This window comes from Lactuca virosa, chromosome 3 (genome assembly GCF_052849685.1).
Source record: "Lactuca virosa cultivar CGN04683 chromosome 3, Lactuca_virosa_CGN04683_v6, whole genome shotgun sequence".
NCBI classification, from domain to species: domain Eukaryota; kingdom Viridiplantae; phylum Streptophyta; class Magnoliopsida; order Asterales; family Asteraceae; genus Lactuca; species Lactuca virosa.
In genome coordinates, this window is record NC_136428.1 from 338,812,433 (window position 1) to 338,818,432 (window position 6,000).

Here is a 6,000-nt window from a genome sequence, read left to right on the forward strand (position 1 = left end):
CTGAGATAAATTTGGGAAGTTGACATGAAGATCTCGGAGCAAAAGGCGTCCGAGATGAATTTATAAAAGGATCTCGGAGAAGGAAAGTTCCGAGATGGATAGTCATAAGATACTTCCAAGTTTAAGAATGAAAAAACTTAATACATAATATAGAGTATGAGATTGCACAGACTCAGACTGGATATTATAGGTAAAAGATAGGAAGATCTCAATGAACACTTGTTAAACAGATTTTGAGACTCCGAGACAAGAAGGATCTGATCTCGGACATAGATGTAAGATGAGATTTCAATACTGTTTCGGACTTGAATTTTGAGATGATCTTCTTATCATATTTATGAAGTATGTTCCAAGGCGAGACTAAAGCAAAATACCAATGTGACTATATTGGTCATGAACTTCAAGAGACAAGGTGAACTATACAACTTAAAACTAGTAAAGGTGGTTAGACAAAATGAAAAGTAAAATGATCCTAATTTATCCAAGAGGGAACAGTTCCGAGATGTGAAAGAATTGATTTCAGAACTATTTCACTTTCTGATGTTTCCAAAAGATACTGCAAACCTCTTGAAAGAACTGGGGATCAGGCATCATCATACCCATTTTGTTCAGAAAACCATTGAATTTGGTTTCGTCTAATGTCTTAATAAAGACATCAGCAATCTCATCATTATATGGAACAAAAATAAGTTCGATGTTACCATTTAAAACATGATCTTTAATGAAATGGTACCATATATCAATGTGCTTCGTCATAGAGTGTTGAATTGGATTGTGCGAGATAACAAAGGCAGAATCACAATAGATTATAATTTGTTGAAACCAGTAACCATAGTCCAAAAGCTATGATTTCATCCAAAGAACTTTAGAAGTGCAACTAGTAACAACAATGTATTCAGCTTCAGCTGTTGAAAGTGCAAGGAAGTTATGTTTCTTACATAACCAGCTAACTAGTCTTCCACCCAAAAATTGACATCCACCAGATGTGCTTTTTCTGTCCAATTGAAGACCGCCATAGTTTTAATCGGAATATGCTTGCAGGAGGAAACTATCATTTGCTGGGTACCAGATTCCAAGACTCTTTGTACCTTTGAGGTATCAGAATATTTGCTTAACCACCAAGAGATGAGACATCTTTGGATTGACTTGAAATCTGACACATAAACATGTAGCAAACATGATGTCTGTACGACTTTCTGTTAGGTAAAGTAGAGATCCAATCATTCCCCTGTATTTCTTTTCATCAATGGCAACAAGTAATGGATCCGAGAAGATTTTGTGTCTAAACCTCATAGGTACCTTTGCAGGGGCACAGGTGTCCATTGAGTATTTCTTGAGAAGCTCAGAGATGTACTTTTCCTGGTAAATGAAGATTCCTCTGTTGGTTTGTTTTATTTGAAGACCGAGGAAAAAGCTCAATTCCCGATTCATACTCATCTGGAATCGATTGATCATTAACTTAGCAAAATCAGCAACCATTGAAGAATAAGTGGATCCAAAAATGATATCGTCAACATATATTTGGACAAGAATGAGATGTTTTCCATTTGACCTTCAGAACAGGGTAGGATCGAGAATACCTATTCGAAAACCAGAAAGCTTAAGGAAGTCGGTGAGAGTCTTGTATCAGGCGCGATGAGCTTTCTTGAGGCCATAAATAGCTTTTCAGAGTTTGTAGCAGTAGTTCGGATATGAGGGATTGATAAAACGGGGAGGCTGTTGGAGATATACTTCAGTATCCAGTTCACCATTAAGAAAACCACTTTTGACGTCCATTTGGTAAACCTTAAAGCTTTTGTGAGCTGCATAAGCAAGAAATATTCTGATAGCTTCAACACATGCTATAGGTGCAAAGGTCTCATCGTAGTCAAGCCCTTTGATTTGTGTGAATCCTTTGGTCACTAGTCCTACTTTTTTTTCGAATGTTAACTCCAGAGTCGTCTAGTTCGTTTCGGAACACCCATCTCGTACCAACAATGGGATTATCCTGAGGGAGAGGAACGAAAGTCCACACTTCATTTCGATCAAATTCTTCCAACTCTTCCTGAATGGCTGTAATCCAGTTAGCATGTTCTATTGCTTCTTTGATGGATTTGGGTCCAACCATTGAGATAAATGCCGAGAAATGACATTTGTTTTGAATATTTATGGCAGAACGAGTTTGAACACCGGCGTTTATATTTCCAATCACTTTGGTCGGAGGATGATCCTTGGTCCAGACATGTAGTCTCGAAAGCTCTTGTGCAGCAGAAGATCCGACATCAACAATGGGCTTATGTTGCTCCCCATGAATAACTCGAACTTGAGGATGATGCACCCCCTAAACTTCTAAAACTATTAAATTAACATCGTCATCAGGTTGGAAATCAAAGAAATTGGCATCATTATCCTTGTTGATCGGAGTGGACTCAAATTCAACAAATTGATCTGATGCATCTTGGAATCCATCCACATTTGATTCAAAGGAAGGTTGACCATCCTCCCCCTCAACCTGAGAAGGTTGAAACGGTTCAGAATCAAATGGAGGAAAACTGGGTGTCGGACCTAAAACATTTTGTGAAACAGGAGCTTTAGTTGATGAGGTTTTTCTTGTTCGAGATTCCGAATCAAGATCTATTTCTAAAGGTCTGAACAAGGTTTCAAAGTCAACTTCATAAACTGTTTGCTTGTTCGGACAACTTGGGGCTGGAGCATCAGACTCCATGAAGTGGGTTGTGAAATGAGTTGGGCCAGAATTCTGAACATAGTTGTCGTCAAAGGTGATGCAAAGCTTTCTTCAAGAACACGAGTTCGATGATTCAGAACTCAGTAATCTTTTGATTTGGTTGAGTATCCAAGAAAGATTGCTTCATCGAATTTGGGTTGAAACTTTGTAAGCTGATCATGGTTGTTTTTGATGAAGCATTTGCATCTGAAAAAGTGAAGAAAATATATACTCGGCTTACGACCGTTCATGGCTTCGTACGGTGTCATACTGAGGCATCGGTTGAGGATACTCCGATTCTGAGTGAACCAAGTTGTTGACATGGCTTCGTCCCAGAGATAGAGTGGAAGATTTGCAAAGTTAAGCATGGATCGATCAGCTTCAACAAGTGTTCTGTTACATCTTTCGACTACACCATTTTGTTGCGGAGTGTTGGTAGATGATAAGTTGTGATCAACACCTTTGTCGGTGAGGAATTTCTCAATTGTGGCATTGGTAAATTCTGATCCTTTATTACTTCAGATTCATCGGACGGGCAGTTTGATGAGAACTTTAATTCCTTTCATAAAGTTGATAAGTTATGAGGCTGATTCTAACTTGAGCCTAAAGAAGAAGACCCAGGTGAACCTTGTAAAATTATCTACAATCACAAGAATGTATTTCTTTTGACGCAACGTCTCTACAGTGGTGGGTCCACACAGATCTATATGAAGCAGTTCTAATGGTTCTGAGATTGATTTTTCAATGATGACATGATGACCTTTCTTTGATTTCTTCCCACATTCACATGCATCATATAGATGGTCATTTTCAAACTTGAGGAGAGGAAAACCACTGATCATTTAACCGGAAACAAGATCGGTCATATATCGAAAGTTTAGATAAGCAAGCCTATGATGCAACAACCAACTGACATCAGGAGCTGCTTTTGAGAGAAGACAGAGTTGGGGCTTGCCAATGATCATGTTGATGTCAAGAGGGTACATGTTCTTGTTGCGATTTGACTTGATCAGGCATTCTTTCCGGTCTTTGGATATGACATAGCTGTGTTTCTTGTAGAATTCAACTCGTCGATTTGCATCAATAGGTTGAGCCACACTGATTATATTATGCTTCAAATCAGTTACATATGCCACATTTGATACAGAGAAGTTTCAATTTATGAGGATGCCATAACCTCGGATCTTATAGTTGGTGTTGTTGCCATACGTCACACAACCAACATTTGGTGAAAATTTGAGATCTCGCAGAAAGTCTTTCTATCCCGTCATGTCCAGAGAACAAGCACTATCAATATACCATATTGTATCTTATTCCGAAGCATAGAGTGCTTGCAAGGATTAGTGAAGTTTGGAGTTTTTAGGCTCCGAGTTAGGTTTTGGGACTTCGGCACAGGCTTTGGACTTTGGTAGTCACTTTTGAGCAACAGGTGTCTCGGAAGGCTTGTTCCGAGGTCCTTTGGGAAAGATGCAGAATGATAAGGTCTTTTCGTTAATCCATAAATCATATTCAACAGTAGGTTGTTTCGGAACAACTTTTCTCGGACCAACTTTTTTTGAAGCTGTAAGAATTTCAGTGTTACTTGAGGTTGCAAAATCTTTTTCAACACTTTTGACTCTCCACTCAAATTTTTGTTTTAAATTCTTTGAAAATATTTGAGTGATAGTGTGTTTAACCAAATTTTCTTTGTTTACTGCTTTTGATGGTGCACTTGGTTTTGAAGGTTGTTGAGGTTTAAAAATTGTACCATCATATTTAGCAATGAAAACAGTGGAAACTGTCTGCGGAGAGTAATTTCTTGTGGGACAAGTATTAACAGTCTTTTTCGGAATGGGACATATAGCTTCGTTCTGAATAACCAGACTAGGAAGGATTGATGGCCTTTTGAGAATTTTAACAAGCGTAGATGTTTTATTGTGCCTAGGTTCTGAGCTTACACTCCGAGATGCTTTATTCTTAGAGTTCTCAATGAATTTGGAATTTTGTCTATGTAACAACTGAATATTTAAAGTTAATAAAAATCAAAGAAAGTCAATGAAAGTCAAAGGAGGTCAAATATAAGTCAAAGAATCAAATAGTTATAATAAAATAATGTAATTTACCCTACTTTATGTGTTTTCGGTTTTAGGAATCAAAATCCCACCCAAACCAAAAACACCTTTGATCCATTTGAGAATAAAAATCCTTCCCCACCGAGAACCTTCGGATCGCAAACCCCCACCAAGAACTCCCTTTGACCGAAGACCTCTAGACCAAGAACCCTTGGTTCTCAGTTGTACCTTTTGACCGTAATCCTAGTTCTCGGTTTGGAGGATAAGCCAAGAACATCAACTTTAGGTTGTGGCACACTAATCTAGATGATAAATTACACATTTCAAGGTAAGTGTCACATCAAATTATCCCAATATATAAATACACAACCGAAAACCCTCCCCATTTCTCTCATATACGTCCCAAAACAACACCCCATTTTACTCTCAAAGTTCTTAAGATCTTCAAGCAATCTTCATATCTTCATACAATCTGCAAGTGTACCCAAGAACATCTTCAAAACAATTCCCAAGAAAAGCAAGTCCATCAATTAATTCTTAGGAATTAATTGGTAAGTTTCCCTTTTAATATAGTGTTTTAATAACACTCTCATATTAGTATAACTAATTTACACACGATATCATATGTTAAATACTATTAGGATACGGCTATATACATGTGTTCTAACCCGAGGATTTCCGTTATCACATCGTATTCAGCCAAAAACACACACTCAAGGTGAGTTCATACCCTTATGTTTTTGACAAATTTTCCATGTTTTTAGGGGGGGGGGGGGGAATACAAGTAAAACACAAGAAAACTTGTGTGAAAATACAAACCGTTACACTTATATTTTTGTATTTTTACAAAATATAAATATACATATGGATGCATATTCGATTACAGTAAAACTTTAACCCTTTTTGTAACATGTCGAGCAAGAGGGTATAATTATATAAACAAAAATATATAATTATTTTTATTCCGATTTATTATCATGACAAAGATTTGATAATAGTATACAAAGGGTCACATTTCAACGAAACATTTATATAAACTATAATAGGTATATTTTATGGAACATACACACTATTTTACCCAGTAGTGGGTATAGAAAATAATTATTTAAAAGAATAATTATGTTATTTTCACACTATGTAAACATTACAAGAAAAAGGGATTTCACTACACTATACGTAAACCGTTGATATAGCTTTGTGAGACATTTTATTCAAGTACTTACCTAAGAACAAACAAAAGTCTTA